This window comes from Nematostella vectensis, chromosome 13 (genome assembly GCF_932526225.1).
Source record: "Nematostella vectensis chromosome 13, jaNemVect1.1, whole genome shotgun sequence".
Classification (NCBI taxonomy): Eukaryota; Metazoa; Cnidaria; class Anthozoa; order Actiniaria; family Edwardsiidae; genus Nematostella; species Nematostella vectensis.
The window spans coordinates 5,360,904-5,383,622 of NC_064046.1; the positions used below are offsets into that span (position 1 = coordinate 5,360,904).

The 22,719-nt window shown below is 47.0% G+C and overlaps 41 non-coding genes across 41 annotated transcripts; all 41 read left to right on the top strand.

The window, feature by feature from the left end:
- Positions 1–253: 253 nt before the first annotated feature.
- On the top strand, positions 254–326 carry Trnar-acg. Its single transcript has one exon. It is a non-coding gene; the product is annotated as a tRNA-Arg (tRNA).
- An 83-nt stretch (positions 327–409) lies between these two features.
- Positions 410–482, top strand: Trnar-acg. Its single transcript has one exon. It is a non-coding gene; the product is annotated as a tRNA-Arg (tRNA).
- An 82-nt stretch (positions 483–564) lies between these two features.
- Positions 565–637, top strand: Trnar-acg. Its single transcript has one exon. It is a non-coding gene; the product is annotated as a tRNA-Arg (tRNA).
- Positions 638–1,220: 583 nt separating this feature from the next.
- On the top strand, positions 1,221–1,293 carry Trnar-acg. The gene has a single exon. It is a non-coding gene; the product is annotated as a tRNA-Arg (tRNA).
- Positions 1,294–1,559: 266 nt separating this feature from the next.
- Trnar-ucg lies at positions 1,560–1,632 on the top strand. The gene has a single exon. It is a non-coding gene; the product is annotated as a tRNA-Arg (tRNA).
- An 82-nt stretch (positions 1,633–1,714) lies between these two features.
- Trnar-acg lies at positions 1,715–1,787 on the top strand. The gene has a single exon. It is a non-coding gene; the product is annotated as a tRNA-Arg (tRNA).
- A 238-nt stretch (positions 1,788–2,025) lies between these two features.
- Positions 2,026–2,098, top strand: Trnal-aag. The gene has a single exon. It is a non-coding gene; the product is annotated as a tRNA-Leu (tRNA).
- Positions 2,099–2,837: 739 nt separating this feature from the next.
- Positions 2,838–2,910, top strand: Trnar-acg. Its single transcript has one exon. It is a non-coding gene; the product is annotated as a tRNA-Arg (tRNA).
- Positions 2,911–3,176: 266 nt separating this feature from the next.
- On the top strand, positions 3,177–3,249 carry Trnar-acg. The gene has a single exon. It is a non-coding gene; the product is annotated as a tRNA-Arg (tRNA).
- Positions 3,250–3,487: 238 nt separating this feature from the next.
- Positions 3,488–3,560, top strand: Trnar-acg. Its single transcript has one exon. It is a non-coding gene; the product is annotated as a tRNA-Arg (tRNA).
- A 583-nt stretch (positions 3,561–4,143) lies between these two features.
- On the top strand, positions 4,144–4,216 carry Trnar-acg. The gene has a single exon. It is a non-coding gene; the product is annotated as a tRNA-Arg (tRNA).
- A 421-nt stretch (positions 4,217–4,637) lies between these two features.
- Positions 4,638–4,710, top strand: Trnar-acg. Its single transcript has one exon. It is a non-coding gene; the product is annotated as a tRNA-Arg (tRNA).
- A 238-nt stretch (positions 4,711–4,948) lies between these two features.
- Positions 4,949–5,021, top strand: Trnal-aag. Its single transcript has one exon. It is a non-coding gene; the product is annotated as a tRNA-Leu (tRNA).
- Positions 5,022–5,240: 219 nt separating this feature from the next.
- On the top strand, positions 5,241–5,313 carry Trnar-acg. The gene has a single exon. It is a non-coding gene; the product is annotated as a tRNA-Arg (tRNA).
- A 238-nt stretch (positions 5,314–5,551) lies between these two features.
- Positions 5,552–5,624, top strand: Trnar-acg. Its single transcript has one exon. It is a non-coding gene; the product is annotated as a tRNA-Arg (tRNA).
- A 237-nt stretch (positions 5,625–5,861) lies between these two features.
- Trnar-ucg lies at positions 5,862–5,934 on the top strand. The gene has a single exon. It is a non-coding gene; the product is annotated as a tRNA-Arg (tRNA).
- Positions 5,935–6,172: 238 nt separating this feature from the next.
- On the top strand, positions 6,173–6,245 carry Trnar-acg. The gene has a single exon. It is a non-coding gene; the product is annotated as a tRNA-Arg (tRNA).
- An 82-nt stretch (positions 6,246–6,327) lies between these two features.
- On the top strand, positions 6,328–6,400 carry Trnar-acg. Its single transcript has one exon. It is a non-coding gene; the product is annotated as a tRNA-Arg (tRNA).
- Positions 6,401–6,666: 266 nt separating this feature from the next.
- Positions 6,667–6,739, top strand: Trnar-acg. Its single transcript has one exon. It is a non-coding gene; the product is annotated as a tRNA-Arg (tRNA).
- Positions 6,740–7,471: 732 nt separating this feature from the next.
- Trnar-acg lies at positions 7,472–7,544 on the top strand. The gene has a single exon. It is a non-coding gene; the product is annotated as a tRNA-Arg (tRNA).
- A 238-nt stretch (positions 7,545–7,782) lies between these two features.
- Positions 7,783–7,855, top strand: Trnar-acg. The gene has a single exon. It is a non-coding gene; the product is annotated as a tRNA-Arg (tRNA).
- Positions 7,856–8,438: 583 nt separating this feature from the next.
- Trnar-acg lies at positions 8,439–8,511 on the top strand. The gene has a single exon. It is a non-coding gene; the product is annotated as a tRNA-Arg (tRNA).
- Positions 8,512–8,777: 266 nt separating this feature from the next.
- Trnar-ucg lies at positions 8,778–8,850 on the top strand. The gene has a single exon. It is a non-coding gene; the product is annotated as a tRNA-Arg (tRNA).
- An 82-nt stretch (positions 8,851–8,932) lies between these two features.
- On the top strand, positions 8,933–9,005 carry Trnar-acg. The gene has a single exon. It is a non-coding gene; the product is annotated as a tRNA-Arg (tRNA).
- Positions 9,006–9,243: 238 nt separating this feature from the next.
- On the top strand, positions 9,244–9,316 carry Trnal-aag. Its single transcript has one exon. It is a non-coding gene; the product is annotated as a tRNA-Leu (tRNA).
- Positions 9,317–9,535: 219 nt separating this feature from the next.
- On the top strand, positions 9,536–9,608 carry Trnar-acg. Its single transcript has one exon. It is a non-coding gene; the product is annotated as a tRNA-Arg (tRNA).
- A 548-nt stretch (positions 9,609–10,156) lies between these two features.
- Positions 10,157–10,229, top strand: Trnar-ucg. The gene has a single exon. It is a non-coding gene; the product is annotated as a tRNA-Arg (tRNA).
- Positions 10,230–10,311: 82 nt separating this feature from the next.
- Trnar-acg lies at positions 10,312–10,384 on the top strand. Its single transcript has one exon. It is a non-coding gene; the product is annotated as a tRNA-Arg (tRNA).
- An 83-nt stretch (positions 10,385–10,467) lies between these two features.
- Positions 10,468–10,540, top strand: Trnar-acg. The gene has a single exon. It is a non-coding gene; the product is annotated as a tRNA-Arg (tRNA).
- An 82-nt stretch (positions 10,541–10,622) lies between these two features.
- Positions 10,623–10,695, top strand: Trnar-acg. The gene has a single exon. It is a non-coding gene; the product is annotated as a tRNA-Arg (tRNA).
- Positions 10,696–11,117: 422 nt separating this feature from the next.
- Trnas-acu lies at positions 11,118–11,190 on the top strand. The gene has a single exon. It is a non-coding gene; the product is annotated as a tRNA-Ser (tRNA).
- A 237-nt stretch (positions 11,191–11,427) lies between these two features.
- Trnar-acg lies at positions 11,428–11,500 on the top strand. Its single transcript has one exon. It is a non-coding gene; the product is annotated as a tRNA-Arg (tRNA).
- A 1,105-nt stretch (positions 11,501–12,605) lies between these two features.
- Positions 12,606–12,678, top strand: Trnar-acg. The gene has a single exon. It is a non-coding gene; the product is annotated as a tRNA-Arg (tRNA).
- An 830-nt stretch (positions 12,679–13,508) lies between these two features.
- Trnar-acg lies at positions 13,509–13,581 on the top strand. Its single transcript has one exon. It is a non-coding gene; the product is annotated as a tRNA-Arg (tRNA).
- Positions 13,582–14,157: 576 nt separating this feature from the next.
- Trnar-acg lies at positions 14,158–14,230 on the top strand. The gene has a single exon. It is a non-coding gene; the product is annotated as a tRNA-Arg (tRNA).
- Positions 14,231–15,335: 1,105 nt separating this feature from the next.
- Positions 15,336–15,408, top strand: Trnar-ucg. The gene has a single exon. It is a non-coding gene; the product is annotated as a tRNA-Arg (tRNA).
- A 2,294-nt stretch (positions 15,409–17,702) lies between these two features.
- Positions 17,703–17,775, top strand: Trnar-acg. The gene has a single exon. It is a non-coding gene; the product is annotated as a tRNA-Arg (tRNA).
- Positions 17,776–18,012: 237 nt separating this feature from the next.
- Trnar-acg lies at positions 18,013–18,085 on the top strand. Its single transcript has one exon. It is a non-coding gene; the product is annotated as a tRNA-Arg (tRNA).
- Positions 18,086–18,168: 83 nt separating this feature from the next.
- Trnar-acg lies at positions 18,169–18,241 on the top strand. Its single transcript has one exon. It is a non-coding gene; the product is annotated as a tRNA-Arg (tRNA).
- Positions 18,242–19,220: 979 nt separating this feature from the next.
- Positions 19,221–19,293, top strand: Trnar-acg. The gene has a single exon. It is a non-coding gene; the product is annotated as a tRNA-Arg (tRNA).
- Positions 19,294–22,192: 2,899 nt separating this feature from the next.
- Positions 22,193–22,265, top strand: Trnar-acg. The gene has a single exon. It is a non-coding gene; the product is annotated as a tRNA-Arg (tRNA).
- The last annotated feature ends 454 nt before the right edge of the window (positions 22,266–22,719 follow it).

The following is a 22,719-nucleotide window of genomic DNA, read 5'->3' on the forward strand; positions in this document are numbered from 1 at the left end:
CCATCTTTTATATCCTGATGCTTGGCATAAAAATTTTACTGCTGGTGATTTGCGTCTGCCAATGGGACGTACTAAGTTCGAGAATTTACTTCAACGTTGGCCTTGTGGCCCAATGGATAAGGCGCCTGACCTCGGATCAGGAGATTCCAGGTTCGAGTGCTGGCAGGGTCGCTGATTTTTGCCTCGTTCTTTTGAATCGGCGATTTGCGTCTGCCAACGTGATGTACTAAGTTCGAAATACTATGTCAACATCGGCCTTGTGGCCCAATGGATAAGGCGCCTGACTACGGATCAGGAGATTCCAGGTTCGAGTCCTGGCATGGTCGCTGATTTTTTTACTCGTTCTTTTGAATCGACGATTTGCGTCTGCCAACGTGATGTACTAAGTTCGAAATACTATGTCAACGTCGGCCTTGTGGCCAAATGGATAAGGCGCCTGACTACGGATCAGGAGATTCCAGGTTCGAGTCCTGGCAGGGTCGCTGATTTTTGGCACGTTCTTTTGAATCGGCGATTTGCGTCTGCCAACGTGATGTACTAAGTTCGAAATACTACGTCAACGTCGGCCTTGTGGCCCAATGGATAAGGCGCCTGACTACGGATCAGGAGATTCCAGGTTCGAGTCCTGGCAGGGTCGCTGATTTTTTCCTACTTCTTTTGAATCGCCGAATTGCGTCTGCCAACGTAATGTACTATATTCGAAATTCTACGTCAACATCGGCCTTGAGGCCCAATGGATAAGGCGCCTGACTACGGATCAGGAGATTCTAGGTTCGATTCCTTGCAGGATCGCTGATTTTTGCTTCCTTCTTCTTAATCGTGATAATTTTGTTTGCTGTTCGTCTTTTCTATGATGTAGTGTATAATTTTCCTTATTCGAGTCCCGGCAGGGTCCATGTCTTTGCATAATATTTGATGTTAACGCTATTTGTTTCACGCGAGGTGATTTACTTATTCCAAAATTACAACATTAATCTCAGCCCTGTGGCCCAATATAAACGACGCCTGACTACGGATCAGGAGATTCCGTAACATCAGCCCTATGGCCCAATGGATAAGTCGCCTGAATAGGGATCAGGAGATTCGAGGTTAAAGTCCTGGCAGGGTCTCTGATTTTTGCTTCCTTCTTCTCTATCCTGATCCTTGGCATAATAATTTTACTCCTGGCGATTTGCGTCTGGCAATGTGACGTACTAAGTTTGAGATACTACTTTAACGTCGGCCTTGTGGCCCAATGGATAAGGCGCCTGACTACGGATCAGGAGATTCCAGGTTCGAGTCCTGGCAGGGTCTCTGATTTTTGCTTCCTTCTTTTCTATCCTGATCCTTGGCATAAAAATTTTACTCCTGGCGATTTGCGTCTGCCAATCGGACGTACTAAGTTCGAGAATTTACTTCAACCACGGCCTTGTGGCCCAATGGATAAGGCGCCTGACCTCGGATCAGGAGATTCCAGGTTCGAGTGCTGGCAGGGTCGCTGATTTTTGCCTCGTTCTTTTGAATCGACGATTTGCGTCTGCCAACGTGATGTACTAAGTTCGAAATACTATGTCAACGTCGGCCTTGTGGCCCAATGGATAAGGCGCCTGACCTCGGATCAGGAGATTCCAGGTTCGAGTCCTGGCAGGGTCCCTGATTTTTGCCTCGTTCTTTTGAATCGGCGATTTGCGTCTGCCAGCGTGATGTACTAAGTTCGAAATACTACGTCAACGTCGGCCTTGTGGCCCAATGGATAAGGCGCCTGACTACGGATCAGGAGATTCCAGGTTCGAGTCCTGGCAGGGTCGCTGATTTTTGACTCCTTCTTTTGAATCGGCGAATTGCGTCTGCCAACGTAATGTACTATATTCCAAATTCTACGTCAACATCGGCCTTGAGGCCCAATGGATAAGGCGCCTGACTACGGATCAGGAGATTCCAGGTTCGAGTCCTGGCAGGGTCGCTGATTTTTTTACTCGTTCTTTTGAATCGGCGATTTGCGTCTGCCAACGTGATGTACTAAGTTCGAAATACTATGTCAACATCGGCCTTGTGGCCCAATTGATAAGGCGCCTGACTAAGGATCAGGAGATTCCAGGTTCGAGTCCTGGCAGGGTCGCTGATTTTTTTACTCGTTCTTTTGAATCGGCGATTTGCTTCTGCCAACGTGATGTACTAAGTTCGAAATACTATGTCAACGTCGGCCTTGTGGCCCAATGGATATGGCGTCTGACTACGGATCAGGAGATTCCAGGTTCGAGTCCTGGCAGGGTCGCTGATTTTTGCCTCCTTCTTTTGAATCGGCGAATTGCGTCTGCCAACGTAATGTACTAAAATCGAAATACTACGTCAACATCGGCCTTGTGGCCCAATGGATAAGGCGCCTGACTACGGATCAGGAGATTCTAGGTTCGAGTCCTGGCAGGATCGCTGATTTTTGCTTCCTTCTTCTTAATCGTGATAATTTTGTTTGCTGTTCGTCTTTTCTATGATGTAGTATATAATTTTCCTTATTCGAGTCCCGGCAGGGTCCATGTCTTTGCATAATATTTGATGTTAACGCTATTTGTTTCACGCGAGGTGATTTACTTATTCCAAAATTACAACATTAATCTCAGCCCTGTGGCCCAATATAAACGACGCCTGACTACGGATCAGGAGATTCCGTAACATCAGCCCTATGGCCCAATGGATAAGTCGCCTGAATAGGGATCAGGAGATTCGAGGTTAAAGTCCTGGCAGGGTCTCTGATTTTTGCTTCCTTCTTCTCTTTCCTGATCCTTGGCATAATAATTTTACTCCTGGCGATTTGCGTCTGGCAATGTGACGTACTAAGTTCGAGATACTACTTTAACGTCGGCCTTGTGGCCAAATGGATAAGGCGCCTGACTACGGATCAGGAGATTCCAGGTTCGAGTCCTGGCAGGGTCTCTGATTTTTGCTTCCTTCTTTTCTATCCTGATCCTTGGCATAAAAATTTTACTCCTGGCGATTTGCGTCTGCCAATGGGACGTACTAAGTTCGAGAATTTACTTCAACGTCGGCCTTGTGGCCCAATGGATAAGGCGCCTGACCTCGGATCAGGAGATTCCAGGTTCGAGTGCTGGCAGGGTCGCTGATTTTTGCCTCGTTCTTTTGAATCGGCGATTTGCGTCTGCCAACGTGATGTACTAAGTTCGAAATACTATGTCAACATCGGCCTTGTGGCCCAATGGATAAGGCGCCTGACTACGGATCAGGAGATTCCAGGTTCGAGTCCTGGCATGGTCGCTGAATTTTTTACTCGTTTTTTTTAATCGACGATTTGCGTCTGCCAACGTGATGTACTAAGTTCGAAATACTATGTCAACGTCGGCCTTGTGACCAAATGGATAAGGCGCCTGACTACGGATCAGGAGATTCCAGGTTCGAGTCCTGGCAGGGTCGCTGATTTTTGCCACGTTCTTTTGAATCGGCGATTTGCGTCTGCCAACGTGATGTACTAAGTTCGAAATACTACGTCAACGTCGGCCTTGTGGCCCAATGGATAAGGCGCCTGACTACGGATCAGGAGATTCCAGGTTCGAGTCCTGGCAGGGTCGCTGATTTTTGCCTACTTCTTTTGAATCGCCGAATTGCGTCTGCCAACGTAATGTACTATATTCGAAATTCTACGTCAACATCGGCCTTGAGGCCCAATGGATAAGGCGCCTGACTACGGATCAGGAGATTCTAGGTTCGATTCCTTGCAGGATCGCTGATTTTTGCTTCCTTCTTCTTAATCGTGATAATTTTGTTTGCTGTTCGTCTTTTCTATGATGTAGTGTATAATTTTCCTTATTCGAGTCCCGGCAGGGTCCATGTCTTTGCATAATATTTGATGTTAACGCTATTTGTTTCACGCGAGGTGATTTACTTATTCCAAAATTACAACATTAATCTCAGCCCTGTGGCCCAATATAAACGACGCCTGACTACGGATCAGGAGATTCAGTAACATCAGCCCTATGGCCCAATGGATAAGTCGCCTGAATAGGGATCAGGAGATTCGAGGTTAAAGTCCTGGCAGGGTCTCTGATTTTTGCTTCCTTCTTCTCTATCCTGATCCTTGGCATAATAATTTTACTCCTGGCGATTTGCGTCTGGCAATGTGACGTACTAAGTTTGAGATACTACTTTAACGTCGGCCTTGTGGCCCAATGGATAAGGCGCCTGACTACGGATCAGGAGATTCCAGGTTCGAGTCCTGGCAGGGTCTCTGATTTTTGCTTCCTTCTTTTCTATCCTGATCCTTGGCATAAAAATTTTACTCCTGGCGATTTGCGTCTGCCAATGGGACGTACTAAGTTCGAGAATTTACTTCAAACACGGCCTTGTGGCCCAATGGATAAGGCGCCTGACCTCGGATCAGGAGATTCCAGGTTCGAGTGCTGGCAGGGTCTCTGATTTTTGCCTCGTTCTTTTGAATCGACGATTTGCGTCTGCCAACGTGATGTACTAAGTTCGAAATACTATGTCAACGTCTGCCTTGTGGCCCAATGGATAAGGCGCCTGACCTCGGATCAGGAGATTCCAGGTTCGAGTCCTGGCAGGGTCCCTGATTTTTGCCTCGTTCTTTTGAATCGGCGATTTACGTCTGCCAGCGTGATGTACTAAGTTCGAAATACTACGTCAACGTCGGCCTTGTGGCCCAATGGATAAGGCGCCTGACTACGGATCAGGAGATTCCAGGTTCGAGTCCTGGCAGGGTCGCTGATTTTTGACTCCTTCTTTTGAATCGGCGAATTGCGTCTGCCAACGTAATGTACTATTTTCCAAATTCTACGTCAACATCGGCCTTGAGGCCCAATGGATAAGGCGCCTGACTACGAATCAGAAGATTCCAGGTTCGAGTCCTGGCAGGGTCGCTGATTTTTTTGCTCGTTCTTTTGAATCGGCGATTTGCGTCTGCCAACGTGATGTACTAAGTTCGAAATACTATGTCAACATCGGCCTTGTGGCCCAATGGATAAGGCGCCTGACTAAGGATCAGGAGATTCCAGGTTCGAGTCCTGGCAGGGTCGCTGATTTTTTTACTCGTTCTTTTGAATCGGCGATTTGCTTCTGCCAACGTGATGTACTAAGTTCGAAATACTATGTCAACGTCGGCCTTGTGGCCCAATGGATATGGCGTCTGACTACGGATCAGGAGATTCCAGGTTCGAGTCCTGGCAGGGTCGCTGATTTTTGCCTCCTTCTTTTGAATTTGCGAATTGCGTCTGCCAACGTAATGTACTAAAATCGGCCTTGTGGCCCAATGGATAAGGCGCCTGACTACGGATCAGGAGATTCCAGGTTCGAGTCCTGGCAGGGTCGCTGATTTTTGTACTCGTTCTTTTGAATCGGCGATTTGCTTCTGCCAACGTGATGTACTAAGTTCGAAATACTATGTCAACGTCGGCCTTGTGGCCCAATGGATATGGCGTCTGACTACGGATCAGGAGATTCCAGGTTCGAGTCCTGGCAGGGTCGCTGATTTTTGCCTCGTTCTTTTGAATCGGCGATTTGCGTCTGCCAACGTGATGTACTAAGTTCGAAATACTACGTCAACGTCGGCCTTGTGGCCCAATGGATAAGGCGCCTGACTACGGATCAGGAGATTCCAGGTTCGAGTCCTGGCAGGGTCGCTGATTTTTGCCTACTTCTTTTGAATCGCCGAATTGCGTCTGCCAACGTAATGTACTATATTCGAAATTCTACGTCAACATCGGCCTTGAGGCCCAATGGATAAGGCGCCTGACTACGGATCAGGAGATTCCAGGTTCGAGTCCTGGCAGGGTCGCTGATTTTTGCCTACTTCTTTTGAATCGCCGAATTGCGTCTGCCAACGTAATGTACTATATTCGAAATTCTACGTCAACATCGGCCTTGTGGCCCAATGGATAAGGCGCCTGACCTCGGATCAGGAGATTCCAGGTTCGAGTCCTGGCAGGGTCGCTGATTTTTGCCTCGTTCTTTTGAATCGGCGATTTGCGTCTGCCAACGTGATGTACTAAGTTCGAAATACTATGTCAACATCGGCCTTGTGGCCCAATGGATAAGGCGCCTGACTACGGATCAGGAGATTCCAGGTTCGAGTCCTGGCACGGTCGCTGATTTTTTTACTCGTTCTTTTGAATCGACGATTTGCGTCTGCCAACGTGATGTACTAAGTTCGAAATACTATGTCAACGTCGGCCTTGTGGCCAAATGGATAAGGCGCCTGACTACGGATCAGGAGATTCCAGGTTCGAGTCCTGGCAGGGTCGCTGATTTTTGCCTCGTTTTTTTGAATCGGCGATTTGCGTCTGCCAACGTGATGTACTAAGTTCGAAATACTACGTCAACGTCGGCCTTGTGGCCCAATGGATAAGGCGCCTGACTACGGATCAGGAGATTCCAGGTTCGAGTCCTGGCAGGGTCTCTGATTTTTGCTTCCTTCTTTTCTATCCTGATCCTTGGCATAAAAATTTTACTCCTGGCGATTTGCGTATGCCAATGGGACGTACTAAGTTCGAGAATTTACTTCAATGTCGGCCTTGTGGCCCAATGGATAAGGCGCCTGACCTCGGATCAGGAGATTCCAATTTCGAGTGCTGTCAGGGTCGCTGATTTTTGCCTCGTTCTTTTGAATCGGCAATTTGCGTCTGCCAACGTGATGTACTAAGTTCGAAATACTATGTCAACATCGGCCTTGTGGCCCAATGGATAAGGCGCCTGACTACGGATCAGGAGATTCCAGGTTCGAGTCCTGGCATGGTCGCTGATTTTTTTACTCGTTCTTTTGAATCGACGATTTGCGTCTGCCAACGTGATGTACTAAGTTCGAAATACTATGTCGACGTCGGCCTTGTGGCCAAATGGATAAGGCGCCTGACTACTGAACAGGAGATTCCAGGTTCGGGTCCTGGCAGGGTCGCTGATTTTTGCCTCCTTCTTTTGAATCGGCGAATTGCGTCTGCCAACGTAATGTACTAAGCTTGAAATACTATGTCAACGTCGGCCTTGTGGCCCAATGGATAAGGCGTCTGACTACGGATCAGGAGATTCCAGGTTCGAGTCCTGGCAGGGTCGCTGATTTGTGCCTCCTTCTTTTGAATCGGCGAATTGCGTCTGCCAACGTAATGTACTATATTCGAAATTCTGCGTCAACATCGGCCTTGTGGCCCAATGGATAAGGTGCCTGACTACGGATCAGGAGATTCCAGGTTCGAGTCCTGGCAGGGTCTCTGATTTTTGCTTCCTTCTTTTCTATCCTGATCCTTGGCATAAAAATTTTACTCCTGGCGATTTGCGTCTGCCAATGGGACGTACTAAGTTCGAGAATTTACTTCAACGTCGGCCTTGTGGCCCAATGGATAAGGCGCCTGACCTCGGATCAGGAGATTCCAGGTTCGAGTGCTGGCAGGGTCGCTGATTTTTGCCTCGTTCTTTTGAATCGGCGATTTGCGTCTGCCAACGTGATGTACTAAGTTCGAAATACTATGTCAACATCGGCCTTGTGGCCCAATGGATAAGGCGCCTGACTACGGATCAGGAGATTCCAGGTTCGAGTCCTGGCATGGTCGCTGAATTTTTTACTCGTTTTTTTGAATCGACGATTTGCGTCTGCCAACGTGATGTACTAAGTTCGAAATACTATGTCAACGTCGGCCTTGTGACCAAATGGATAAGGCGCCTGACTACGGATCAGGAGATTCCAGGTTCGAGTCCTGGCTGGGTCGCTGATTTTTGCCACGTTCTTTTGAATCGGCGATTTGCGTCTGCCAACGTGATGTACTAAGTTCGAAATACTACGTCAACGTCGGCCTTGTGGCCCAATGGATAAGGCGCCTGACTACGGATCAGGAGATTCCAGGTTCGAGTCCTGGCAGGGTCGCTGATTTTTGCCTACTTCTTTTGAATCGCCGAATTGCGTCTGCCAACGTAATGTACTATATTCGAAATTCTACGTCAACATCGGCCTTGAGGCCCAATGGATAAGGCGCCTGACTACGGATCAGGAGATTCTAGGTTCGATTCCTTGCAGGATCGCTGATTTTTGCTTCCTTCTTCTTAATCGTGATAATTTTGTTTGCTGTTCGTCTTTTCTATGATGTAGTGTATAATTTTCCTTATTCGAGTCCCGGCAGGGTCCATGTCTTTGCATAATATTTGATGTTAACGCTATTTGTTTCACGCGAGGTGATTTACTTATTCCAAAATTACAACATTAATCTCAGCCCTGTGGCCCAATATAAACGACGCCTGACTACGGATCAGGAGATTCAGTAACATCAGCCCTATGGCCCAATGGATAAGTCGCCTGAATAGGGATCAGTAGATTCGAGGTTAAAGTCCTGGCAGGGTCTCTGATTTTTGCTTCCTTCTTCTCTATCCTGATCCTTGGCATAATAATTTTACTCCTGGCGATTTGCGTCTGGCAATGTGACGTACTAAGTTTGAGATACTACTTTAACGTCGGCCTTGTGGCCCAATGGATAAGGCGCCTGACTACGGATCAGGAGATTCCAGGTTCGAGTCCTGGCAGGGTCTCTGATTTTTGCTTCCTTCTTTTCTATCCTGATCCTTGGCATAAAAATTTTACTCCTGGCGATTTGCGTCTGCCAATGGGACGTACTAAGTTCGAGAATTTACTTCAAACACGGCCTTGTGGCCCAATGGATAAGGCGCCTGACCTCGGATCAGGAGATTCCAGGTTCGAGTGCTGGCAGGGTCTCTGATTTTTGCCTCGTTCTTTTGAATCGACGATTTGCGTCTGCCAACGTGATGTACTAAGTTCGAAATACTATGTCAACGTCGGCCTTGTGGCCCAATGGATAAGGCGCCTGACCTCGGATCAGGAGATTCCAGGTTCGAGTCCTGGCAGGGTCCCTGATTTTTGCCTCGTTCTTTTGAATCGGCGATTTGCGTCTGCCAGCGTGATGTACTAAGTTCGAAATACTACGTCAACGTCGGCCTTGTGGCCCAATGGATAAGGCGCCTGACTACGGATCAGGAGATTCCAGGTTCGAGTCCTGGCAGGGTCGCTGATTTTTGACTCCTTCTTTTGAATCGGCGAATTGCGTCTGCCAACGTAATGTACTATATTCCAAATTCTACGTCAACATCGGCCTTGAGGCCCAATGGATAAGGCGCCTGACTACGGATCAGGAGATTCCAGGTTCGAGTCCTGGCAGGGTCGCTGATTTTTTTGCTCGTTCTTTTGAATCGGCGATTTGCGTCTGCCAACGTGATGTACTAAGTTCGAAATACTATGTCAACATCGGCCTTGTGGCCCAATGGATAAGGCGCCTGACTAAGGATCAGGAGATTCCAGGTTCGAGTCCTGGCAGGGTCGCTGATTTTTTTACTCGTTCTTTTGAATCGGCGATTTGCTTCTGCCAACGTGATGTACTAAGTTCGAAATACTATGTCAACGTCGGCCTTGTGGCCCAATGGATATGGCGTCTGACTACGGATCAGGAGATTCCAGGTTCGAGTCCTGGCAGGGTCGCTGATTTTTGCCTCCTTCTTTTGAATCGGCGAATTGCGTCTGCCAACGTAATGTACTAAAATCGGCCTTGTGGCCCAATGGATAAGGCGCCTGACTACGGATCAGGAGATTCCAGGTTCGAGTCCTGGCAGGGTCGCTGATTTTTTTACTCGTTCTTTTGAATCGGCGATTTGCTTCTGCCAACGTGATGTACTAAGTTCGAAATACTATGTCAACGTCGGCCTTGTGGCCCAATGGATATGGCGTCTGACTACGGATCAGGAGATTCCAGGTTCGAGTCCTGGCAGGGTCGCTGATTTTTGCCTCGTTCTTTTGAATCGGCGATTTGCGTCTGCCAACGTGATGTACTAAGTTCGAAATACTACGTCAACGTCGGCCTTGTGGCCCAATGGATAAGGCGCCTGACTACGGATCAGGAGATTCCAGGTTCGAGTCCTGGCAGGGTGGCTGATTTTTGCCTACTTCTTTTGAATCGCCGAATTGCGTCTGCCAACGTAATGTACTATATTCGAAATTCTACGTCAACATCGGCCTTGAGGCCCAATGGATAAGGCGCCTGACTACGGATCAGGAGATTCCAGGTTCGAGTCCTGGCAGGGTCGCTGATTTTTGCCTACTTCTTTTGAATCGCCGAATTGCGTCTGCCAACGTAATGTACTATATTCGAAATTCTACGTCAATATCGGCCTTGTGGCCCAATGGATAAGGCGCCTGACCTCGGATCAGGAGATTCCAGGTTCGAGTCCTGGCAGGGTCGCTGATTTTTGCCTCGTTCTTTTGAATCGGCGATTTGCGTCTGCCAACGTGATGTACTAAGTTCGAAATACTATGTCAACATCGGCCTTGTGGCCCAATGGATAAGGCGCCTGACTACGGATCAGGAGATTCCAGGTTCGAGTCCTGGCATGGTCGCTGATTTTTTTACTCGTTCTTTTGAATCGACGATTTGCGTCTGCCAACGTGATGTACTAAGTTCGAAATACTATGTCAACGTCGGCCTTGTGGCCAAATGGATAAGGCGCCTGACTACGGATCAGGAGATTCCAGGTTCGAGTCCTGGCAGGGTCGCTGATTTTTGCCTCGTTCTTTTGAATCGGCGATTTGCGTCTGCCAACGTGATGTACTAAGTTCGAAATACTACGTCAACGTCGGCCTTGTGGCCCAATGGATAAGGCGCCTGACTACGGATCAGGAGATTCCAGGTTCGAGTCCTGGCAGGGTCTCTGATTTTTGCTTCCTTCTTTTCTATCCTGATCCTTGGCATAAAAATTTTACTCCTGGCGATTTGCGTATGCCAATGGGACGTACTAAGTTCGAGAATTTACTTCAATGTCGGCCTTGTGGCCCAATGGATAAGGCGCCTGACCTCGGATCAGGAGATTCTAATTTCGAGTGCTGGCAGGGTCGCTGATTTTTGCCTCGTTCTTTTGAATCGGCAATTTGCGTCTGCCAACGTGATGTACTAAGTTCGAAATACTATGTCAACATCGGCCTTGTGGCCCAATGGATGAGGCGCCTGACTACGGATCAGGAGATTCCAGGTTCGAGTCCTGGCATGGTCGCTGATTTTTTTACTCGTTCTTTTGAATCGACGATTTGCGTCTACCAACGTGATGTACTAAGTTCGAAATACTATGTCGACGTCGGCCTTGTGGCCAAATGGATAAGGCGCCTAACTACTGATCAGGAGATTCCAGGTTCGGGTCCTGGCAAGGTCGCTGATTTTTGCCTCCTTCTTTTGAATCGGCGAATTGCGTCTGCCAACGTAATGTACTAAGCTTGAAATACTATGTCAACGTCGGCCTTGTGGCCCAATGGATAAGGCGTCTGACTACGGATCAGGAGATTCCAGGTTCGAGTCCTGGCAGGGTCGCTGATTTGTGCCTCCTTCTTTTGAATCGGCGAATTGCGTCTGCCAACGTAATGTACTCAAATCGAAATACTACGTCAAGATCGGCCTTGTGGCCCAATGGATAAGGCGCCTGACTACGGATCAGGAGATTCCAGGTTCGAGTCCTGGCAGGGTCGCTGATTTTTGTCTCGTTCTTTTGAATCGGCGATTTGGGTCTGCCAACGTGATGTACTAAGTTCGAAATAATACGTCAACGTCGGACTTCTGGCCCAATGGATAAGGCGCCTGACCACGGATCAGGAGATTCCAGGTTCGAGTCCTGGCAGGGTAGCTGATTTTTGCCTCCTTCTTTTGAATCGGCAAATTGCGTCTGCCAACGTATATTACTAAGTTCGAAATACTACGTCGACATCGGCCCTGTTGCCCAATGGATAAGGCGCCTGACTACGGATCAGGAGATTCTAGGTTCGATTCCTGGCAGGATCGCTGATTTTTGCTTCCTTCTTCTTAATCGTGATAATTTTGTTTGCTGTTCTCCTTTATATGATGTAGTGTATAATTTTCCTTATTCGAGTCCCGGCAGGGTCCATGTCTTTGCATAATATTTGATGTCAACGCTATTTGTTTCACGCGAGGTGATTTACTTATTCCAAAATTACAACATTAACCTCAGCCCTGTGGCCCAATATAAACGACGCCTGACTACGGATCAGGAGATTCCGTAACATCAGCCCTATGGCCCAATGGATAAGTCGCCTGAATAAGGATCAGGAGATTCGAGGTTAGAGTCCTGGCAGGGTCTCTGATTTTTTCTTCCTTCTTTTCTATCCTGATCCTTGGCATAATAATTTTACTCCTGGCGATTTGCGTCTGGCAATGTGACGTACTAAGTTCGAAATAATACTTTAACGTCGGCCCTATGGCCCAATGGATAAGGCGCCTGAGTACGGATCAGGAGATTCGAGGTTAGAGTCGTGGCAGGGTCTCTGATTTTTACTTCCTTCTTTTCTATCCTGATCCTTGGCATAATAATTTTACTCATGGCGATTTGCGTCTAGCAATGTGACGTACTAAGTTCGAAATACTACTTCAACGTCGGCCTTGTGGCCCAATGGATAAGGCGCCTGACTACGGATCAGGAGATTCGAGGTTAGAGTCGTGGCAGGGTCTCTGATTTTTGCTTCCTTCTTTTCTATCCTGATCCTTGGCATAATAATTTTACTCCTGGCGATTTGCGTCTGCCAATGGGACGTACTAAGTTCGAGAATTTACTTCAACGTCGGCCTTGTGGCCCAATGGATAAGGCGCCTGACTACGGATCAGGAGATTCCAGGTTCGAGTCCTGGCAGGGTCGCTGATTTTTGCCTCGTTCTTTTGAATCGGCGATTTGCGTCTGCCAACGTGATGTACTAAGTTCGAAATACTACGTCAACATCGGCCTTGGGGCCCAATGGATAAGGCGCCTGACTACGGATCAGGAGATTCCAGGTTCGAGTCCTGGCAGGGTCGCTGATTTTTGCCTCCTTCTTTTGAATCGGCGAATTGCGTCTGCCAACGTAATGTACTATATTCGAAATTCTACGTCAACATCGGCCTTGTGGCCCAATGGATAAGGCGCCTGACTACGGATCAGGAGATGCCAGGTTCGAGTCCTGGCAGGGTCGCTGATTTTTTTACTCGTTCTTTTGAATCGGCGATTTGCGTCTGCCAACGTGATGTACTGAGTTCGAAATACTATGTCAAGGTCGGCCTTGTGGCGCAATGGATAAGGCGCCTGACTACGGATCAGGAGATTCCAGGTTCGAGTCTTGGCAGGGTCGCTGGTTTTGCCTCGATTTTTTCTTATAGTGATTATTTCGATTTCTGTTAGTCTTTTCTATGATGTAAAGTATAATTTTTCAGGTTAAAGTGCTGGTAGGGTCGCCGTCTTTGTATAATATTTTGGGCTATTTGCTACGGGCAATGTGACGTACTAATTACAAGTTTACAACAGTAACCTCGGCCCTGTGGCCCAATGGATAAGTGGCCTTACTACGGATCAGGAGATTCGAGGTTAGAGTCCTGGCAGGGTCTCTGATTTTTGCTTCCTTCTTTTCTATCCTGATCCTTGGCATAATAATTTTACTTCTGCCGATTTGCGTCTGCAAATGTGACGTACTAAGTTCGAAGATTTACTTCAACGTCGGCCTTGTGGCCCAATGGATAAGGCGCCTGACTACGGATCAGGAGATTCCAGGTTCGAGTCCTGGCAGGGTCTCTGATTTTTGCTTCCTTCTTTTCTATCCTGATCCTTGGCATAACAATTTTACTTCTGCCGATTTGCGTCTGCCAATGTGACGTACTAAGTTTGAGAATTTACTTCAACGTCGGCCTTGTGGCCCAATGGATAAGGCGCCTGACTACGGATCAGGAGATTCCAGGTTCTAGTCCTGGCAGGGTCGCTGATTTTTGCCTCGTTCTTTTGAATCGGCGATTTGCGTCTGCCAACGTGATGTACTAAGTTCGAAATACTACGTCGACGTCGGCCTTGGGGCCCAATGTATAAGGCGCCTGACTACGGATCAGGAGACTCCAAGTTCGGGTCCTGGCAGGGTCGCTGATTTTTGCCTCCTTCTTTTGAATCGGCGAATTGCGTCTGCCAACGTAATGTACTAAGCTTGAAATACTATGTCAACGTGGGCCTTGTGGCCCAATGGATAAGGCGTCTGACTACGGATCAGGAGATTCCAGGTTCGAGTCCTGGCAGGGTCGCTGATTTGTGCCTCCTTCTTTTGAATCGGCGAATTGCGTCTGCCAACGTAATGTACTCAAATCGAAATACTACGTCAAGATCGGCCTTGTGGCCCAATGGATAAGGCGCCTGACTACGGATCAGGAGATTCCAGGTTCGAGTCCTGGCAGGGTCGCTGATTTTTGTCTCGTTCTTTTGAATCGGCGATTTGGGTCTGCCAACGTGATGTACTAAGTTCGAAATACTACGTCAACGTCGGACTTCTGGCCCAATGGATAAGGCGCCTGACCACGGATCAGGAGATTCCAGGTTCGAGTCCTGGCAGGGTAGCTGATTTTTGCCTCCTTCTTTTGAATCGGCGAATTGCGACTGCCAACGTATATTACTAAGTTCGAAATACTACGTCGACATCGGCCCTGTTGCCCAATCGATAAGGCGCCTGACTACGGATCAGGAGATTCTAGGTTCGATTCCTGGCAGGATCGCTGATTTTTGCTTCCTTCTTCTTAATCGTGATAATTTTGTTTGCTGTTCTCCTTTATATGATGTAGTGTATAATTTTCCTTATTCGAGTCCCGGCAGTGTCCCTGTCTTTGCATAATATTTGATGTCAACGCTATTTGTTTCACGCGAGGTGATTTACTTATTCCAAAATTACAACATTAACCTCAGCCCTGTGGCCCAATATAAACGACGCCTGACTACGGATCAGGAGATTCCGTAACATCAGCCCTATGGCCCAATGGATAAGTCGCCTGAATAGGGATCAGGAGATTCGAGGTTAGAGTCCTGGCAGGGTCTCTGATTTTTTCTTCCTTCTTTTCTATCCTGATCCTTGGCATAATAATTTTACTCCTGGCGATTTGCGTCTGGCAATGTGACGTACTAAGTTCGAAATAATACTTTAACGTCGGCCCTATGGCCCAATGGATAAGGCGCCTGACTACGGATCAGGAGATTCGAGGTTAGAGTCGTGGCAGGGTCTCTGATTTTTGCTTCCTTCTTTTCTATCCTGATCCTTGGCATAATAATTTTACTCATGCCGATTTGCGTCTAGCAATGTGACGTACTAAGTTCGAAATACTACTTCAACGTCGGTCTTGTGGCCCAATGGATAAGGCGGCTGACTACGGATCAGGAGATTCGAGGTTAGAGTCGTGGCAGGGTCTCTGATTTTTATTTCCATCTTTTATATCCTGATCCTTGGCATAAAAATTTTACTGCTGGTGATTTGCGTCTGCCAATGGGACGTACTAAGTTCGAGAATTTACTTCAACGTCGGCCTTGTGGCCCAATGGATAAGGCGCCTGACCTCGGATCAGGAGATTCCAGGTTCGAGTCCTGGCAGGGTCGCTTATTTTTGCCTCGTTCTTTTGAATCGGCGATTTGCGTCTGCCAACGTGATGTACTAAGTTCGAAATACTATGTCAACGTCGGCCTTGTGGCCCAATAGATAAGGCGCCTGACTACGGATCAGGAGATTCCAGGTTCGAGTCCTGGCAGGGTCGCTGATTTTTTTACTCGTTCTTTTGAATCGGCGATTTGCGTCTGCCAACGTGATGTACTAAGTTCGAAATACTATGTCAACGTCGGCCTTGTGGCCCAATGGATAAGGCGTCTGACTACGGATCAGGAGATTCCAGGTTCGAGTCCTGGCAGGGTCGCTGATTTTTGCCTCCATCTTTTGAATCGGCGAATTGCGTCTGCCAACGTAATGTACTAAAATCGGAATACTACGTCAACATCGGCCTTGTTGCCCAATGGATAAGGCGCCTGACTACGGATCAGGAGATTCTAGGTTCGATTCCTGGCAGGATCGCTGATTTTTGCTTCCTTCTTTTTAATCGTGATAATTTTGTTTGCTGTTCGTCTTTTCTATGATGTAGTGTATAATTTTCCTTATTCGAGTCCCGGCAGGGTCCATGTCTTTGCATAATATTTGATGTTAACGCTATTTGTTTCACGCGAGGTGATTTACTTATTCCAAAATTACAACATTAATCTCAGCCCTGTGGCCCAATATAAACGACGCCTGACTACGGATCAGGAGATTCCGTAACATCAGCCCTATGGCCCAATGGATAAGTCGCCTGAATAGGGATCAGGAGATTCGAGGTTAAAGTCCTGGCAGGGTCTCTGATTTTTGCTTCCTTCTTCTCTATCCTGATCCTTGGCATAATAATTTTACTCCTGGCGATTTGCGTCTGGCAATGTGACGTACTAAGTTTAAGATACTACTTTAACGTCGGCCTTGTGGCCCAATGGATAAGGCGCCTGACTACGGATCGGGAGATTCCAGGTTCGAGTCCTGGCAGGGTCTCTGATTTTTGCTTCCTTCTTTTCTATCCTGATCCTTGGCATAATAATTTTACTCCTGGCGATTTGCGTTTGGCAATGTGACGTACTAAGTTCGGAATACTACGTCAACGTCGGCCTTGTGGCCCAATGGATAAGGTGCCTGACTACGGATCAGGAGATTCGAGGTTAGAGTCCTGGCAGGGTCTCTGATTTTTACTTCCTTCTTTTTGATCGTGATAATTTTGTTTGCTGTTCGTCTTTTCTATGATGTAGTGAATAATTTTCCTTGTTCGAATCCCGGCAGGGTACCTGTCTTTGCATAATATTTGATGTCAACGCTATTTGTTTCACGCGAGGTGATTTACTTATTCCAAAATTACAACATTTACCTCATCCCTGTGGCCCAATATATACGACGCCTGACTACAGATCAGGAGATTCCAGGTTCCAGTCCTGGCAGGGTCGCTGATTTTTGCCTCCTTCTTTTGAATCGGCGAATTGCGTCTGCCAACGTAATTTACTAAGTTCGAAATACTACGTCAACATCGGCCTTGTTGCCCAATGGATAAGGCGCCCGAATAGGGATTAGGAGCTTCGAGGTTAGAGTCCTGGCAGGGTCTCTGATTTTTTCTTCCTTCTTTTCTATCCTGATCCTTGGTATAATAATTTTACTCCTGGCGATTTGCGTCTGGCAATGTGACGTACTAAGTTCGAGATACTACTTTAACGTCGGCCTTGTGGCCCAATGGATAAGGCGCCTGACTACGGATCAGGAGATTCCAGGTTCGAGTCCTAGCAGGGTTGCTGGTTTTGCCTCGATTTTTTCTTATAGTGATTATTTCGATTTCTGTTAGTCTTTTCTATGATGTAAAGTATAATTTTTCAGGTTAAAGTGCTGGTAGGGTCGCCGTCTTTGTATAATATTTTGGGCTATTTGCTACGGGCAATGTGACGTACTAATTACAAGTTTACAACAGTAACCTCGGCCCTGTGGCCCAATGGATAAGTGGCCTTACTACGGATCAGGAGATTCGAGGTTAGAGTCCTGGCAGTGTCTATGATTTTTGCTTCCTTCTTTTCTATCCTTATCCTTGGCATAATAATTTTACTTCCGCCTGACTACGGATCAGGAGATTCCAGGTTCGAGTCCTGGCAGGGTCGCTGATTTTTGCCTCGATTTTTTCTTAGTGGCCTGACTACGGATCAGGAGATTCGAGGTTAGAGTACTGGCAGGGTCTCTGATTTTTACTTCCTTCTTTTCTATACTGATCCTTGGCATAAAAATGTTACTCCTGGCGATTTGCGTCTGCCAATGGGACGTACTAAGTTCGAGAATTTACTTCAACGTTGGCCTTGTGGCCCAATGGATAAGGCGCCTGACTACGGATCAGGAGATTCCAGGTTCGAGTCCTGGCAGGGTCGCTGATTTTTGACTAGTTCTTTTGAATCGGCGATTTGCGTCTGCCAACGTGATGTACTAAGTTCGAAATTTTTCGTCAACGTCGGACTTCTGGCCCAATGGATAAGGCGCCTGACTACGGATCAGGAGATTCCAGGTTCGAGTCCTGGCAGGGTCGCTGATTTGTGCCTCCTTCTTTTGAATCGGCGAATTGCGTCTGCCAACGTAATGTACTCAAATCGAAATACTACGTCAAGATCGGCCTTGTGGCCCAATGGATAAGGCGCCTGACTACGGATCAGGAGATTCCAGGTTCGAGTCCTGGCATGGTCGCTGAATTTTTTACTCGTTCTTTTGAATCGGCGATTTGCGTCTGCAAACGTAATGTACTATATTCGAAATTCTACGTCAACATCGGCCTTGTGGCCCAATGGATAAGGCGCCTGACTACGGATCAGGAGATTCCAGGTTCGAGCCCTGGCAGGGTCGCTGATTTTTTTACTCCTTCTTTTGAATCGGCGATTTGCGTCTGCCAACGTGATGTACTAAGTTCGAAATACTATGTCAACGTCGGCCTTGTGGCGCAATGGATAAGGCGCCTGACTACGGATCAGGAGATTCCAGGTTAGAGTCCTGGCAGGGTCTCTGATTTTTACTTCCTTCTTTTTGATCGTGATAATTTTGTTTCTGTTCGTCTTTTCTATGATGTAGTGAATAATTTTCCTTATTCGAATCTCGGCAGGTTCCCTGTCTTTGCATGATATTTGATGTCAACGCTATTTGTTTCACGCGAGGTGATTTACTTATTCCAAAATTACATCGGCGATTTGCGTCTGCCAACGTGATGTACTAAGTTCGAAATTTTTCGTCAACGTCGGACTTCTGGCCCAATGGATAAGGCGCCTGACTACGGATCAGGAGATTCAAGGTTCGAGTTCTGGCAGGGTCGCTGCTTTTTTACTCGTTCTTTTGAATCGGCGATTTGCGTCTGGCAATGTGACGTACTAAGTTCGAGATACTACTTTAACGTCGGCCTTGTGGCCCATTGGATAAGGCGCCTGACTACGGATCAGGAGATTCCAGGTTCGAGTCCTGGCAGGGTCGCTGGTTTTGCCTCGATTTTTACTTATAGTGATTATTTCGATTTCTGTTACTCTTTTCTATGATGTAAATTATAATTTTTCAGGTTAAAGTGCTGGTAGGGTCGCCGTCTTTGTATAATATTTTGGGCTATTTGCTACGGGCAATATGACGTACTAATTACAAGTTTACAACAGTAACCTCGGCCCTGTGGCCCAATGGATAAGTGGCCTTACTACGGATCAGGAGATTCGAGGTTACAGTCCTGGCAGGGTCTCTGATTTTTGCTTCCTTCTTTTCTATCCTGATCCTTGGCATAATAATTTTACTTCTGGCGATTTGCGTCTGGCAATGTGACGTACTAAGTTCGAGATACTACTGTAACGTCGGCCTTGTGGCCCAATGGATAAGGCGCCTGACTACGGATCAGGAGATTCCAGGTTCGAGTCCTGGCAGGGTCGCTGCTTTTTTACTCGTTCTTTTGAATCGGCGATTTGCGTCTGCCAACGTAATGTACTATATTCGAAATTCTACGTCAACATCGGCCTTGTGGCCCAATGGATAAGGCGCCTGACTACGGATCAGGAGATTCCAGATTCGAGTCCTGGCAGGGTCGCTTATTTTTTTACTCGTTCTTTTTAATCGGCGATTTGCGTCTGCCAACGTGATGTACTAAGTTCGAAATATTATGTCAACGTCGGCCTTGTGGCGCAATGGATAAGGCGCCTGACTACGGATCAAGAGATTCCAGGTTCGAGTCCTGGCAGGATCGCTGCTTTTTTACTCGTTCTTTTGAATAGGCGATTTGCGTCTGCCAACGTGATGTACTAAGTTCGAAATACTACGTCAACGTCGGACTTCTGGCCCAATGGATAAGGCGCCTGACTACGGATCAGAAGATTCCAGGTTCGAGTCGTGACAGGGTCGCTGATTTTTGCCTCCTTCTTTTGAATCGGCGAATTGCGTCTGCCAACGTAATTTACTAAGTTCGAAATACTACGTCAACATCGGCCTTGTGGCCCAATGGATAAGACGCCTGACTACGGATTAGGAAATTCTAGGTTTGAGTCCTGACAGGATTGCTAATGTTTGCTTCCTTCTTCTTAATCGTGATAATTTTGTTAGCTGTTCGTTTTTTCTATGATGTAGTGTATAATTTTTCTTGTTCGAATCCCGGCAGGGTCCCTGTCTTTGCATAATATTTGATGTCAACGCTACTTGTTTCACGCGAGGTGATTTACTTATTCCAAAATTACAACATTAATTCCAGCCCTGTGGCCCAATATATACGACGCCTGACTACGGATCAGGAGATTCCGTAACATCAGCCCTATGGCCCAATGGATAAGTCGCCTGATTAGGGATCAGGAGATTCGAGGTTAGTGTCCTGGCAGGGTCTCTGAGTTTTGCTTCCTTCTTTTCTATCCTGATCCTTGGCATAAAAAGTTTACTCCTGGCGATTTGCGTCTGCCAATGTGACGTACTAACTTCGAGAATTTACTTCAACGTCGGCCTTGAGGCCCAATGGAAAGGGCGCCTGACTACGGATCAGGAGATTCCAGGTTTGAGTCCTGGCAGGGTCGCTGATTTTTGCCTCGTGTTTTTATTCTTATAGTTTTTATTTCGATTATTTTGAGTCGTTCTTTTGAATCGGCGATTTGCGTCTGCCAATGTGATGTACTAAGGTCGAAATACTACGTCAACTTCGGCCTTGTGGCCCAATGGATAAGGTGCCTGACTACGGATTAGGAGATTCGAGGTTAGAGTCCTGGCAGGGTCTCTGATTTTTACTTCCTTCTTTTTGATCGTGATAATTTTGTTTCTGTTCGTCTTTTCTATGATGTAGTGAATAATTTTCCTTGTTCGAATCCCGGCAGGGTCCCTGTCTTTGCATAATATTTGATGTCAACGGTATTTGTTTCACGCGAGGTGATTTACTTATTCCAAAATTACAACATTTACCTCATCCCTGTGGCCCAATATATACGACGCCTGACTACAGATCAGGAGATTCCAGGTTCGAGTCCTGGCAGGGTCGCTGATTTTTGCCTCCTTCTTTTGAATCGGCGAATTGCGTCTGCCAACGTACATTACTAAGTTCGAAATACTACGTCAACATCGGCCTTGTTGCCCAATGGATAAGGCGCCTGAATAGGGATCAGGAGCTTCGAGGTTAGAGTCCTGGCAGGGTCTCTGATTTTTTCTTCCTTCTTTTCTATCCTGATCCTTGGCATAATAATTTTACTCCTGGCGATTTGCGTCTGGCAATGTGACGTACTAAGTTCGAGATACTACTTTAACGTCGGCCTTGTGGCCCAATGGATAAGGCGCCTGACTACGGATCAGGAGATTCCAGGTTCGAGTCCTAGCAGGTTCGCTGGTTTTGCCTCGATTTTTTCTTATAGCGATTATTTCGATTTCTGTTAGTCTTTTCTATGATGTAAAGTATAATTTTTCAGGTCAAAGTGCTGGTAGGGTCGCCGTCTTTGTATAATATTTTGGGCTATTTGCTACGGGCAATGTGACGTACTAATTACAAGTTTACAACAGTAACCTCGGCCCTGTGGCCCAATGGATAAGTGGCCTTACTACGGATCAGAAGATTCGAGGTTAGAGTCCTGGCAGGGTCTCTGATTTTTACTTCCTTCTTTTCTATCCTGATCCTTGGCATAATAATTTTACTTCTGGCTATTTGCGTCTGGCAATGTGACGTACTAAGTTAGAGATACTACTTTAACGTCGGCCTTGTGGCCCAATGGATAAGGCGCCTGACTACGGATCAGGAGATTCCAGTTCGAGTTTTTTCTATGATGTAGTGTATAATTGTTCTTGTTCGAATCCCGGCAGGGTCCCTGTCTTTGCATAATATTTGATGTCAACGCTATTTGTTTCACGCGAGGTGATTTACTTATTCCAAAATTACAACATTAACCTCAGCCCTGTGGCCCAATATAAACGACGCCTGACTACGGATCAGGAGATTCCGTAACATCAGCCCTATGGCCCAATGGATAAGTCGCCTGATTAGGGATCAGGAGATTCGAGGTTAGAGTCCTGGCAGGGTCTCTGATTTTGCTTCCTTCTTTTCTATCCTGATCCTTGGCATAATAATTTTACTTCTGCCGATTTGCGTCTGCCAATGTGAAGTACTAAGTTCGAAGATTTACTTCAACGTCGGCCTTGTGGCCCAATGGATAAGGCGCCTGACTACGGATCAGGAAATTCCAGGTTCGAGTCCTGGCAGGGTCTCTGATTTTTGCTTCCTTCTTTTCTATCCTGATCCTTGGCATAATAATTTTACTCCTGGCGATTTGCGTCTGCCAATGGGACGTACTAAGTTCGAGAATTTACTTCAACGTCGGCCTTGTGGCCCAATGGATAAGGCGCCTGACTACGGATCAGGAGATTCCAGGTTCGAGTCCTGGCAGGGTCGCTGATTTTTGCCTCGTTCTTTTGAATCGGCGATTTGCGTCTGCCAACGTGATGTACTAAATTCGAAATACTACGTCAACGTCGGCCTTGGGGCCCAATGGATAAAGCGCCTGACTACGGATCAGGAGATTCCAGGTTCGAGTCCTGGCAGGGTCGCTGATTTTTGCCTCCTTCTTTTGAATCGGCTAATTGCGTCTGCCAACGTAATGTACTATATTCGAAATTCTACGTCAACATCGGCCTTGTGGCCCAATGGATAAGGCGCCTGACTACGGATCAGGAGATGCCAGGTTCGAGTCCTGGCAGGGTCGCTGATTTTTTTACTCGTTCTTTTGAATCGGCGATTTGCGTCTGCCAACGTGATGTACTGAGTTCGAAATACTATGTCAAGGTCGGCCTTGTGGCGCAATGGATAAGGCGCCTGACTACGGATCAGGAGATTCCAGGTTCGAGTC